This window comes from Stenella coeruleoalba (assembly GCF_951394435.1).
Source record: "Stenella coeruleoalba genome assembly, chromosome: 6".
NCBI classification, from domain to species: domain Eukaryota; kingdom Metazoa; phylum Chordata; class Mammalia; order Artiodactyla; family Delphinidae; genus Stenella; species Stenella coeruleoalba.
The window spans coordinates 47619278-47634089 of NC_137151.1; the positions used below are offsets into that span (position 1 = coordinate 47619278).

General features: G+C 42.0%; 1 long non-coding RNA gene across 1 annotated transcript in view; it reads right to left on the reverse strand.

Annotated features, from left to right (window-relative positions):
- LOC307188219 overlaps positions 1 to 14078 on the reverse strand; it is a 119730-nt gene extending 105652 nt beyond the window's left edge. Inside the window, exon 1 of the long non-coding RNA XR_013828847.1 lies at positions 13912 to 14078. This is a non-coding gene — a long non-coding RNA (uncharacterized lncRNA). The remainder of the gene's footprint in view (positions 1 to 13911) is intronic.
- Positions 14079 to 14812: the final 734 nt, after the last annotated feature.

Genomic DNA, 14812 nt, shown 5'->3' on the forward strand with positions numbered 1-14812 from the left:
GGGGAATCACTAAAAATGTTAAAGAAGCATAAATAAGAAGTGGAGATAAAAGGGAATCAAGAAATGCTCAGGTAATAGGGAAAAATGGAACGGAGAGAAAATAACTAGCAAGATGGTAGCTTTTAATTAAGCCATATTAACACCACAGTAAATGTGAATGGTCTAATACACCAGTTAAAAGACAGATATTGTTAGATTGATTTAAAAAGTAAGACCCGCACATCCCTCGTGGTGCAGTGGTTGAGAGTCTGCCTGCCGATGCAGGGGACACGGGTTCGTGCCCCAGTCCGGGAAGGTCCCACATGCCACAGAGCGGCTGGGCCCGTGAGCCATGGCCACTGAGCCTGCGCATCTGGAGCCTGTGCTCCGCAACGGGAGAGGCCACAACAGTGAGAGGCCCGCGTACCGCAAAAAAAAAAAAAAAAAAGTAAGACCCAACTATCTGAGGTTTACAAGGACTGTGCCTTAAATATACAGACACAGACAGGTTAAAATGAAAAGAATAGGAAAAGATATGGCTGCAAACACTAAGCAAAAGAAAGCTGGAGTAGCTATATTATTAACACCCAAAGTAGACCCCAGAGCAAGGAATATTAACCAGGATAAAGAGGAATATTATATAATGAGAACAGGATCAATTTTCCAAGAGGACATAACAATCCTAAATGTGTATGCACTGTGGAATTAAAAACCTCCGCTAAAATTGGAGTTGGGATGGCCTGTAGGGGGAGCTCTCAGGGCCCACCATGCACCATCTATTACTCCAAACAGGAAGGTATTGCTGCTGCTTCTCTCTGCTGGAAGGCAGTCCAGCCAATCAGACACTGTAGCAGCCCAACCAATGAGAAGCCTCCATACACTGGACTCCCAGTTTCCTGCAACAGGTCTCTTTGGTTATTACAGCTCCTTCCAAGTTTCGCTTTTCCCTATAAAAGTAAGTTCCCCTTCCTTGTTTTTGGATTTACCTATGGTATACCATAGTTCACATATCCTGAATTGCAATTCCTTTGGCTATTCCAGAAAAAACTTGCTTTCACTGGTAAAATAACTAGCTATTATACTATTAAAGTTGCACTTCAGAACAAATGGTCAAAATACATGAATCAAAAAGTGACAGAACTGAAACAAGAAATTTTAAAATCGACAATTGTAGTTGGAGATTCTATTCTAACATGCCTCTCTGTTATTGATAAAACAAGTAGATAGATAATGAATAAGGACACAGGAGACCTGAACAAACCTATCAGGCAACTTCACCTAATATTTCCAGAACATTCTACCCAACAATAGCAGAATACACATTCTTTTCAAGTGCACACTGAACATTGACCAAGATATTCTGGGCCACAAAATAAATGTGAACAAATTTAAAAGAATAAAAATCATGCAAATTATATTATGGGATGGTGCTTCCCTTGTGGCAGTGGTTAAGAATCTGCCTGCCAATGCAAGGGACATGGGTTCGAGCCCTGACCTGGGAAGATCCCACATGCCGCGGAGCAACTAAGCCAGTGCACCACAACTACTAAGCCTGACGTCTAGAGCCTGCAAGCCACAATTACTGAGCCCACATGCCACAACTACTGAAGCCTGTGCACCTAGAGCCGGTGCTCCGCAACGAGAAGCCACGACAATGAGAAGCTTGCGCACCACAACGAAGAGTAGCCCCACTCATCACAACTAGAGAAAGCCCACATACAGACACGAAGACCCAACACAGCCAAAAATAAATAAATAAATAAATAAATAAAAATTATATTATGGGACAATAAGAGAATTAAACTAGAAACTGATAACAAGAAAACTTCTGGAAAATTCCCAAGTATTTGAAAAGTAAATGACATATTTTGAAATAACACATGGGTCAAGAGGAAGTCTCAAGGGAAATTTTAAATATTTTAATTTTAAATAAATAAAAATGAATATGCACATATCAAAATTGTTGAATGCAGGCTAAAGCGGTGGTTAAAGGGAAATGTATAGCACTAAATGCTTATATTAAAACAGAAGAAAAATCTCAGATCAGTAATATAAGCTTACCCCTTAAGAAAATAGGAGCATATTAAACCCAAAGCAAGGTGAAGGAAATAAAAAGGGCATAAATCAATAAAATTGAAAACAGAAAAACAAAAAATTAATGAAATCAAAATCTGGATCTGTGAAAGATTAATAAAGTTGCTGAACTTGTAGACAGACTAAGAAAATGATTGAAGACACAAATTATCAATATCAGGAATGAAAGGGGGAACATCACTACAGACCCCAAAGACATTAAATGAATAATAGAACACCACAAACAATTCTATATCCATAAATTTGACAACTTAGGTGAAGAAGACCCATTCCTTGAAATATATAAACAATTAAAACTTATCAAGAAAAACTGGATAACCTGAATTGTCCTGTATCTATTAACAAGTTAAATTTGTAGTTTAAAAACCTTCCATCAGAGAAAACTCTAGGCCTAGATGGTTTCACTAATGAATTCTACCAAATACTGAAGGAGGAAAAAATAACAATCTTACACAGTCTCTTCCAAAAATACATTACAACCAAGTAGGGTTTATCCCAGGAATACAAAGCTGGTTCAACATCTGAAAATCAATCAATGTCATTCACCATAGTAAATATGAATAAATCACATGACCCTGTCAATAGACAGAGAAAAAGTATACAACAAAATTCAAAATCCATTCATAATAAAAACTCTCAGTAAACTAGGGATACAAGTGAAATTCCTTAACCTCATGGGGCACCTATAAAAATTCTCAGCTAACATACTTCATAGTGAAAGATTACTTCTCCCCTATTATGAGAAACAAGGCAAGGATGTTCTCTCTCACCACTCCTTTTAAACATTGTACTACAAGACTTAGCCAGTAGACTAAGGCAAGTAAAAGAAATAAAAGGCGTCCAGATTAGAAGGGAAAAAATAAAACTGTCATTATTCACAGATAACATGACTGTCTGTGTAGAAAATCCCCAAAAATCTATAAATAAACCTCCTAGAATAAGCGACTTCAGAGAGGTAATAGAATACAATATCAAAATACAAAAATCAATTGTATTTCTTTATATTAGCAACAAGAGGAACCCCCAAATGAAATACTAAAGTATAAATCTAACAAAACATGTGGAAGGTCTATATCCTGAAAAGTACCAAATGCTGATAAAAAAATAAAAACAGAAATAATAAAGTGATAAACAATATTGTGTTAATGGACTGGAATACTCAATATTGTAAAGATATCACTTCTTCCTAAATGAATCTATAGATTCAATGCAAGCCCATTCAAAATCCCAGCAGGACTCTTTGCAGATATTGACAAGCTGACTCTACAACCTATATGAAAAGGCCAAGGAACTAGGAGAGCCGTAACAATTTTGAAAAGAAATAAACTTGGAGGATTTATACTACCTATTTTCAAAATTTATTATAAAGTCACAGCATCAAGCCAGTGTAGTGTTGGCACAAAGTAGGCTTACAGATCAATGGAATAAAATTAAGAATCCAGAAATAAATGCTTACAATTATGGCCAACTGATTATCTACAAAAATGTCCATACAATTCTAGGGAAAGCACAGTCTTTTCAACAAATGGTGCTGGAAAAACTGGAATTCCACATGCAAAAAAAAAAAGAAAATTCTTGACTAATAGTTTACACCTTATATAAAACTTAACCCAAAATGGATCATAAACCTAAGTGTAAAACATAGAACTATGAAACTTCTAGAAGAAAATGTAGAAAAGTTTCAAGACTTGTAGTTTGACAAAGAATCTTAGATACAACAACAAAAGTCTAATCCATAGAAAAATTGATACATTGGTTTACTAAAGCTAAAAAACTTTTGCCCTGAGAAAGACACTGCTATGGGAATAAAAAGATAAGGTACAGACTGAGAGAATTTATTTAAAAATCACATTCTGACACAGGACATATATCCAGATTATGTAAAGAACTCTCAAAACTCAACAATAAGAAAAGAAAACAAGCCAATAAAAACAGGTCATCAAAATTACCTCTGCATAACACTTGTATGCTGTAAATTTTAATTTGAATTTGTATATTTTCCCAGCCAGTTATAAGTCCAAACTTAAATTCTCACCAATTTTTATTTATACCATATTATTTGACCCTGGAATTAGGCTTTCGATCTCTGTTAACATTTAATGCACTTCATACTGACCTTAAAAATACTATTAAATTTCTTTGAACTCAGGAGATAATTTTCATATACATCTTTAGTATAGACCCTATTTTTTCCTATCAAATAAAATTGACTCTTTACACACAGACCCAAAAAAGTGATAACTTTCTGAGGCATCAAAAATTTATTTTGTCACCTTTTTTTTTTTTTTTTTTTTTTTTTTTTTTGCGGTACATGGGCCTCTCACTGTTGTGGCCTCTCCCGTTGCAGAGCACAGGCTCCAGACGCACAGGCTCAGCGGCCATGGCTCACAGGCCCAGCCGCTCTGCAGCATGTGGGATCTTCCTGGACCAGGCCACGAACCTGTGTCCCCTGCATCGGCAGGCGGACTCTCAACCACTGCGGCACCAGGGAAGCCCTATTTTGTCATCTTTTAAATAATGAAGGCTGAGCATGAATCACCACATTTTTTATCACCATACTTCCTTCTTCCCCTGCTACCAAACCTAAACAATTCTGGAAAACAATGATGAAAGAAATGAACTTTATTTTCCCTTTGCTTGTATTTCTTCATTTATTTCTCATCACTTGGTACTATGTTTTATAACTCATTGTAAATCATGTCTGGGAACTATGCAAAGTATAACAAAGAGATTCTGCATGAAAGAAATCCTTTAAGATCAAGTTATTCAATACATAATCCCGTTCCTCCAAATGAACGTCTTTATTTGCCCAATACCGTACCAACTCTGGCCATATTTCTCTGCTGGAAAACGGAGAGAGACTAAACTTTGATGATTTGTAGTACTATATCCAGCTTGTTTCAAACTACTGCAGTCTTCACTTAACCTACCTTATTTTTCATTATAGTACTTCTCATCACCTGACACAGGAGACAAAACAAATATGTCTCCTTCCAGGAAAGTGTAAGCTCAGAGAACAGACTTTGTCTTTCTTATATATTCTTTTTATTCCCAGAGCAGTGTCTGCACCCAGTAGGTGTTCAATAAATATTTGTGAATGAATGACTGCCCAATGCATCTCTCTACCTCATTCCCTCACACTCTGCCAGTGATCCTGGGCAGCCCTCGGCAGGACTGCTGATGGAAACAACAAAATATGCTGCCCTACACTCCCTCCTTTCTTCCAGGATTAGTGACTAGATCTTTCTGCCAATTTCTGTGCTAAGTAGGTACTGAGGACAGTGGATCATAAGAAGTAGCATCCTGCTTGTCAATCTAACTCCAAATGCCCACCAATGTCCACCATGTCAAATGGAAACAAAAAGCAGCTTGCACGTCATACTTCAAATGAAAATAGGCTAAATGCTTTAAAAGCAGCAGACAGTCGAAAACCACATTCACAGAAAGACAGACAAAATGAAAAAGCAGAGGAATATGTACCAGATGAAGGAACAAGATAAAACCCCAGAAAAACAACTAAATGAAGTGGAGATAGGCAACCTTCCAGAAAAAGAATTCATGATAATGATAGTGAAGATGATCCAGGACCTTGGAAAAAGAATGGAGGCAAAGAGTGAGAAGATGCAAGAAATGTTTAACAAAACCTAAAAGAATTAAAGAACAAACACCTAGAAGAATTAAAGAACAAACAAACAGAGATGAACAATACAATAACTGAAATGAAAAAACACTAGAAGGAATCAACAGCAGAATAACTGAGGCAGAAGAACAGATAAGTGACCTGGAAGACAGAATGGTAGAATTCACTGCTGCAGAATACAATAAAGAAAAAAAGAATGAAAAGAAATGAAGACGGCCTAAGAGACCTCTGGGACAACATTAAACACAACAACATTTGCATTATAGAGGTCCCATAAGAAGAAAAGAGAGAGAAAGGACCCAAGAAAATATTTAAAGAGATAATAGCCGAAAACTTCCCTAACATTGGAAAGGAAATAGCCACCCAAGTCCAGGAACCACAGAGAGTCCCAGGCAGGATAAATCCAAGGAGAAACATGCAGAGACACATAGTAATCAAATTGACAAAAATCAAAGACAAAAAAAAATATTAAAAGCAACAAGGGATAAATGACAAATAACACACAAGGGAACTCCCATAAGGTTAACAGCTGATTTATTAGCAGAAACGCTACAATCCACAAGGAAGTGGCACGATATATTTAAAGTGATGAAAGGGAAGAACCTACAACCAAGATTACTCTACACGACAAGGATCTCATTCAGATTCAATGGAGAAATCAAAAGCTTTACAGACAAGCAAAAGCTAAGAGAATTCAGCACCACCAAACCAGCTCTACAACAAATGCTAAAGGAACTTCTCTAAGTGGGAAACACAAGAGAAGAAAAGGACCTACAAAAACAAACCCAAAACAATTAAGAAAATGGTAATAGGAACATACATATCGATAACTACCTTAAATGTGAACGGATTAAATGCTCCAACCAAAAGACACAGGCTCACTGAATGGATAAAAAATAAGACCCATATATATGCTGCCCACAAGAGACCTACTTCAGACCTAGGGACACATACAGACTGAAAGTGAGGGGATGGAAAAAGATATTCCATGCAAATGGAAATCAAAAGAAACCTGGAGTAGCAATACTCATAACAGAAAAATAGACTTTTAAATAAAGAATGTTACAAGGGACAAGGAAGGACACTACATAAAGATAAAGGGATCAATGCAAAAAGAAGATATAAAAATTATAAATATATATGCACCCAACATAGGAGCACCTCAATACATGAGGCAAATGTTAACAGCTCTAAAAGAGGAAGTCGACAGTAACACAATAATAGTGGGGGACTTTAACACCTCACTTACACCAATGGACAAATCATTCAGACAGAAAATTAGTGAGGAAACACAAGCTTTAAATGACACAATGGGCCAGATACATTTAATTGATATTTATAGGACATTCCAACCGAAAACATCATATTACACTTTCTTCTCAAATGCACACGGAACATCCTGCAGGATAGAACATATCTAGGGTCACAAATCAAGCCTCAGTAAACTTAAGAAAATTGAAATTATATCAAGTATCTTTTCTGACCACAATGCTATGAAATTAGAAATAAACGACAGGGGGAAAAACGTAAAAAACACAAACAAATGGATGCTAAAAAATACGTTACTAAATAACCAAGAGATCACTGAAGAAATCAGAGAGGAAATAAAAAATTACCTAGAGACAAATGACAACAAAACACAATGATCCAAAACCTATGGGATGCAACAAAAGCAGTTCTAAGAGGGAAGTTTATAGCAATATAATCCTACCTCAAGAAACAAGAAAACTCTCAAATAAACAACCTAACTTTACACCTAAAGGAACTAGAGAAAGAAGAACAAACAAAATCCAAAGTTAGTAGAAGGAAAGAGATCATAAAGATCAGACCAGAAATAAATGAAATAGAAACAAAACTATAGCAAAGATCAATAAAACTAAACAGCTGGTTCTTTGAGAAGATACACAAAACTGATAAACCTTTAGCCAGACTCATCAAGAAAAAGAGGGAGAGGATTCAAATCAATAAAATTAGAAATGAAAAAGGAGAAGTTACAGTAGACACGGCAGAAATACAAAGCATTGTAAGAGACTACTACAAGCAACTCTATGCCAATAAAATGGACAACCTGGAAGAAATGGACAAATTCTTAGAAAAGCACAACCTTCTGAGACTGAACCAGGAAGAAATGGAAAATATGAACAGACTAATCACAAGTAATGAAATTGAAACTGTGATTAAAAATCTTCCAACAAACAAAAGTCCAGGACCAGATGGCTTCACAGGTGAATTCTATGAAACATTTAGGGAAGAGCTAAAACCCATCCTTCTCAAACTCTTGCAAAATTTGCAGAAGAAGGAACATTCCCAAACTCATTCTATGAGGCCACCATCACCCTGATACCAAAACCAGACAAAGATACTACAGAAAAAGAAAATTACAGACCAATATCACTGATGAACATCGATGAAAAAATCCTCAACAAAATACTAGCAAACAGAATCCAACAACACATTAAAAGGATCATACACCATGATTAAGTGGGATTTATCCCAGGGATGCAAGGATTCTTCAATATATGCAAATCAATCAGTGTGATACACCATATTAACAAAGTGAAGAATAAAAACCATAGGATCATCTCAATAGATGCAGAAAAAGCTTTTGACAAAATTCAACACCCATTTACGATAAAAACTCTCCAGAAAGTGGGCATAGAGGGAACCTACCTCAACATAATAAAGGCCATATATGACAAACCCACAGCAAACGTCATTCTCAATAGTGAAAAACTGAAAGCATTTCCTCTAAGATCAGGAACAAGACAAGGATGTCCACTGTCGCCACTATTATTCAATACAGTTTTGGAAGTCCTAGGCATGGCAATCAGAGAAGAAAAAGAAATAAAAGGAATAGAAATTGGAAAAGAAGAAGTAAAACTGTTACTGTTTGCACATGACATGACACCATACATAGCTAATCCTAAAGAAGCCACCAGAAAACTACTAGAGCTAATCAATGAATTTGGTAAAGTTTCAGGATACAAAATTAATGCACAGACATCTCTTACATTCCTATATACTAACAACGAAAGATCAGAAAGAAAAATTAAGGAAGCATTCCCATACACCACTGCAACAAAAAGAATAAAAAATACCTAGGAATAAACCTACCTAAGGAAGTAAAAGACCTGTACTCAGAAAACTATAAAACACTGATGAAAGACATCAAAGATGACACAAACAGATGAAGAGATATACCACGTTCTTGAATTGGAAGAATCAATATTGTGAAAATGACTATACTACCCAAAGCAATCCACAGATTCAGTGCAATCCCTACCAAATTACCAGTGGCATTTTTTACAGAGCTAGAACAAAAATATCTTAAAATTTGTATGGAGACACAAGACAGTGAATAGCCAAAGCAATCTTGAGGGGAAAATATGGAGCTGGAGGAATCAGATTCCCTGACTTCAGACTATACTACAATCTACAGTAATCAAGAAAATATGGTACTGGCACAAAAACAGAAATATAGATCAATGGAACAGGATAGAAAGCCCAGAGATAAACCCACACACCTATGGTCAACTAATCTATGACAAAGGAGGCAAGGATATACAATGGAGAAAAGACAGTCTCTTCAATAAGTGGTGCTGGGAAAACTGGACAGCTACATGTAAAAGAATGTAATTAGAACACTCCCTAACACCATACACAAAAATAAACTCAAAATGGGTTAAAGACCTAAACGTAAGACTGGATACCATAAAACTCTTAGAGGAAAACATAGGCAGAACACTCTTTGACATAAATCACAGCAAGATCTTTTTTCACCCACCTCCCAGAGTAATGGAAATAAAAACAAAAATAAACAAATGGGACCTAATGAAACTTAAAAGCTTTTGCACAAGGAAGGAAACTATAAAGATGAATCGAAAATCCTCAGAATGGGAGAAAATATTTGCAAACAAATCAACAAAGGATTAATCTCCAAAATACATAAACAGCTCATGCAGCTCAATATTAAACAACCCAATCAAAAAATGGGCAGACCTAACTAGACATTTCTCCAAAGAAGACATACAGATGGCCAAGAAGCACATGAAAAGCTGCTCAACATCACTAATTATTAGAGAAATGCAGATCAAAACTACAATGAGGTATCACCTCACACCAGTTGGAATGGGCATCAACAGAAAATCTACAAACAACAAATGCTGGAGAGGGTGTGGAGAAAAGGGAACCCTCTTGCACTGCTTGTGGGAATGTAAATTGATACAGCCACTATGGAGAACAGTATAGAGGTTCCTTAAAAACTAAAAATAGAATTACCGTATGATCCAGCAATCCCACTACTGCACATATACCCAGAGAAAACCATAATTCAAAAAGACACATGCACCCCAATGTTCATTGCTGCACTATTTACAATAGCCAGGTCATGGGAGCAACCTAAATGCCATTAGCAGACAAATGGTTAAAGAAGATGTGGTACACTGGAATATTACTCAGCCACGAAACGGAATGAAATTGGGTCATTTGTACAGACATGGCTGGACGTAGAGACTGTCATACAGAGTGAAGTAAGTCAGAAAGAGAAAAACAAATATCATATATAATGCATATATGTGGAATCTAGAAAAATGGTACAGATGAACCAGTTTGCAAGGCAGAAATCAAGACACAGATGTAGAGAACAAATGTATGGACACCAAGGGGGGGAAGCGAGGGTGGATGGGTGGGATGAACTGGGAGATTGGGATCGACATATATACACTAATATGTATAAAATATATAGCTAATAAGAACCTGCTGTACAAAAAATAAATAAATAAAAATTTTTTAAAATGCTGTTTATGGGATTCCCTGGTGGCGCAGTGGTTGAGAGTCTGCCGCCGATGCAGGGGGCGCGGGTTCGTGCCCCGGTCTGGGAGGATCCCACATGCCACAAAGCGGTTGGTCCCGTGAGCCATGGCCACTGAGCCTGTGCGTCTGGAGCCTGTGCTCCGCAACGGGAGAGGCCACAATAGTGACAGGCCCGCGTACCGCAAATGATAAAAAATTTTTAAAAATGCTGTTTAAAAAAAAGAAAAGCAGTAGACAGTGGAGGCTGGTTCCCTACTGAACACGATTATATAGTATTCACCCGCTAGACTATCATCAGGAGAACTGTTTTCCAGTCCAGGATCTACCACTAACCGCATCTTCTCCAAGTCCCCGCCTGTTAGCGTGAAGACAGGTAAGGGCGCCGAAACAAAGACATGATTTAGAACAAATGTTCTCAATAAGGGGCAGGGGAGAAGGTGAAGGGGGCACTGGGGAGTGGGAGGCACAGCAGAACCAGCTGTGAGGCTTCTTCAAACTGCACACGGCCCCTCCCTAAACTCCTCCACCCTAATCCCCCGCACAGTTACCCCCATAGAGTGAGCCACTGTTGCTGTTACTATGGGACTGTGACAGACCCAGAAAAACTTTCCCAGGTTTTGAGTGTAAGCTCTTTGAGGAATGGGACCGAGATTTAGGCTTCTTAGTGATATCCAGAGGGCATCTAACACAGGGTTTTCCTGTCTCTACTGTGCCTCCAACCTCAGCTCCTTCCCTCCCCTCAGACACACCCTACACTTCCCCTACCATCCTGAGCTTCTCCTGCTTCCTGTAAGGCCATGTCTTTCATCATCTGTCACCACCTGCAGGAGACACGGGTGACCGACTACCTAACCGCCCGACAGGCAAGGCAGTCTCGCTTTCTGCCTTGCTAACAGAATTCCGATTTTCACATAGGGGCACCAACGTGCTCAGGGAAGGTGACCCCTCCCCCAGCTCCAGAACACGGCTGGGCCACGACAATCACAGCCACCCTCTCCTCCTTTGCCAGTGACTGGCTCAGCACGGGCGTATGACCATTCTGGCCAGTGACACAGGGAACCTCTGAGAAATTCTGACCTTTGTTATCTAGAGAATCACTGAGAAGCAAGCCGTCTCCCTCCCTTTTTGCTCTACATGTTATCACGTGAAGGTGTAATGGAGCTCCAGTCACCCTGTGGCAGGGCAGGGAAAACCCAGAGAATCTTCAAGAAGCCAACCCAGAACTGTGGCCACTTTGAACCACCTACCTCTAGACTTCTTAAGCAAGACAGTAAAGTAACCTAACTAGTGTTACTTACAACAGAAAGTACCCTACCACACCACACTGCTTGGCCTGGGAAGTCCCTGCAACTTTTCCTCCTACTATCCCCTACTATCTCCAATTTAGAGCTCAAGTACAGTTTCCTTGGGAAGTCTTCGCTTGTCCCCAGACAGTTACACAGTCCCAGACTCTGTTCTCTGCACATCTGCCTCTCCAACTAGACCGTGAGCTTCTCAAAAGCAAACATGTTCACTCTTGGCAGAGGCCCTGGTGTATGCTGGGCATTTATTAAATGCTGAATGAATGAATCAACCAACAAACAAACAACAAAACAAGGAATCAAAGGAGGAACATGCAGGATGCCTTCCTTGCCTGGGATAAGACTTGACAATTGACAGATGGAACATGGCACCCAGGCAGTCTACACTCTACTAAAGACTTCCTTTAGGTGGCGGTGAGCAAAGGCAGAGACAACGCAATGAACAGGTCCTATTTTATCTGCCCAGAAGTCAGACCTCTCATGGGAACTGTCCCTGCCCAATCCCCGGCACCTGGGGTGGGAGTGACTATCACAGTGGCACCTGAGCAAAGTACCCACTGCTATGGTGGAAACCCACTCCCTGTCCACTGAGATGGCTTGGCCCTGCTTTGGTCTAGTGTATCAATAACGTTTGCTATAAGGATGGAGGTGACGGAAGTGACGGAAGAAAAGAGAGACATCCTCCTATGCCCCCTCTCTCTAAAGGAACAGATAAGCCTGAGATGCCAGTGCTTTTTATCACTCCATACTAAGAACAGTCAACACAGAGGGAAAAAGAGAGAACAAGCCCGGCAACCCTATATGAGTCCCTGGATCAAGCTATGCCTAAAGCTAAACCCTCAGCCTTTTCATTTATGTGACCCAATCAATTTCTATACTGCATAAAGCAATTTTCAAGTGACCAAACCCAACCCAAAGAAAAGAATTCTGACAAATACAGTCAGTAATGATGAAAGCAAGCCGATAACATCCCTTCTATATTCAGGACCTGTGCACTGTCACCTCTCAAACCGGGCTTCTAGAATGGTGTCAGGAAGTACAACTGCCTGGGGGAGGCCAGGCCATGAACAAGTTAGAATGGACAAAATGCCACCCCCCCCAAACCACACACCACCACCTTCCCTCCTAAAGGAGGGTACTCTGAGCCTCCTGGATCTCCCTTCTGTTCAGAAAGGAGTGGGGACCTCTGGAAGGCATGAAGTGTTACATTAACACATAGGGAAAAAATGGAGAGAACTTTCATCAAGCAACGTGCTATGGGCTTTATGAACATCGTATAACTTCAGCCCGTTGTAATGATTATAATACCCTTTTTACCTCTGACCAAACTGAGAATCAGCGAAGTTAAGCAACTTGCTCAAGGTCACACAGCTAGTAACTAGAATTTAAATTCTAGACTTTTTCCACTTTATCACACCGATGGCCAGGGCCTGGGAGATGCAGCGCACCCTCCGCCTCCACCCCAACCCCCGACAGCGCCCCAGGACACACAGACCTGGATGGAGCCTTACAAGCGCAGGCCCCTGGAGTCAGAGCAGCCCTGCATACCCAGTTTTTTGGAAGCCCCAGGTAACTAACCCAGGTGTATGTCGGACACTCAACACCAGCAACAAAAGTAAAGCGCCGGGCAGAGGGAGCAGCTGAACCTGAGCTGGCCCCTGGGAAGCGCCGCAGAGGGAGAGGCGGGAGCTCGCTCGGGTCCCCCCCGCGGGCCTGAGCCCCCCGCGCTGCTCCGCGCTCTCCGCAGCAGTGGGACCCCCAGCCTCCCCTCTCCCCACCAGCGCCGCGGACAGAGCGCCTCCGCGCCGCCCAGAGACCCACGCAGCCCCGGCCCTGTCCCCGCGCCCGCCCCCGCCCCCAGCTCCAGCCCGGTGCAGAGGGTCGCAGCTGTTCGCCCCCAGGCAGCTACGGGGCCCCGACCCCTCCGCTGTGCCGCGACCCCGGCGCGCTCGCTCCCCCGACGCGCCAGGCAGGCGAGCCCCGCACTGCCCGCCGCAGCCGCTCGGCCCCGCAGGACCCGGGCGCGGAGCCCGCCGTCCCCCGCCGACCGCCGCCCCCCCCGCCCGCTGTGCCCGCCCGGCTCACCAGCTCCGCCGCGCTCGCCGGGCCTGTCCGCGCGTCCGGCCGGCTCCCTGCTCCCGGTCCCGGTCCCGGCTAGCAGCTCACTGGCGGCTGGCTGGCGTTGGTGCGGCCCCTCCCCGCCCCGAGCCACCTGGGATGCCCGGGAAGGGGCGTGACTGGGCCAAGTTAGGTGGGCCCCGCCCGCCGCGTGCAGCCCGGGCCTCGGGCTCTTCGGGAATTCTCCGCGGGGTGGAAGGGAGGCTCCGGCGGCCGCTTAACAGGAGACACCTGGGACGGTTAGTCCTTGGCAAGCGGCGGGAAGCCAGGGCCCGGCCTGTTTCCACACAGCCTGGCCCGCTGGGGAAGTGGATCGCAGAGCGTGGGAGTCGAACCCCGCTGAGCAGGAAGAGGGGAGGCCAGCCCCTTTCGTTGTGGGCTGTAGAAACCGAGAACCGAGACCCTCAGGGTGAAAATGATGGGGTCAGGGGCAAGTTAGTTCAGAATTGGAAGAGCTCAGAAAGGCCTTTTCCGACCATTCCACCCTCCCCCATCCCCACTTCACACACCCCTCACATGATTCTCCCCCTTTTTAAAATAATGGCTTTAAACTATAAATAAGGTCATTTCAGATAGTGATGTCCTCCCCACTTCTAGACTGTAAGCCCCAGGCGGGGCAGGAACCTCTCCTGTCCATGTTCAATCACCAGAGGTGAACAGAGCCAGGACAGTTAATACCTGATGAACAAATGAGGTGTGACCTAGTCCTTTGAGTCCAGCCTCCTGCTGGACCCCCCAGGCCAGAGTCTGCTCCAGCAAAACTTTGTCGAAGAGCCTAGAGTCAGGGTGCCTGGCTTCCAGGCCACCCCTCCTCTGTGTACTGCTTACTTCCCCTCCGAATGGCAGGCAAGAAGCTGGCTTGTAGGAG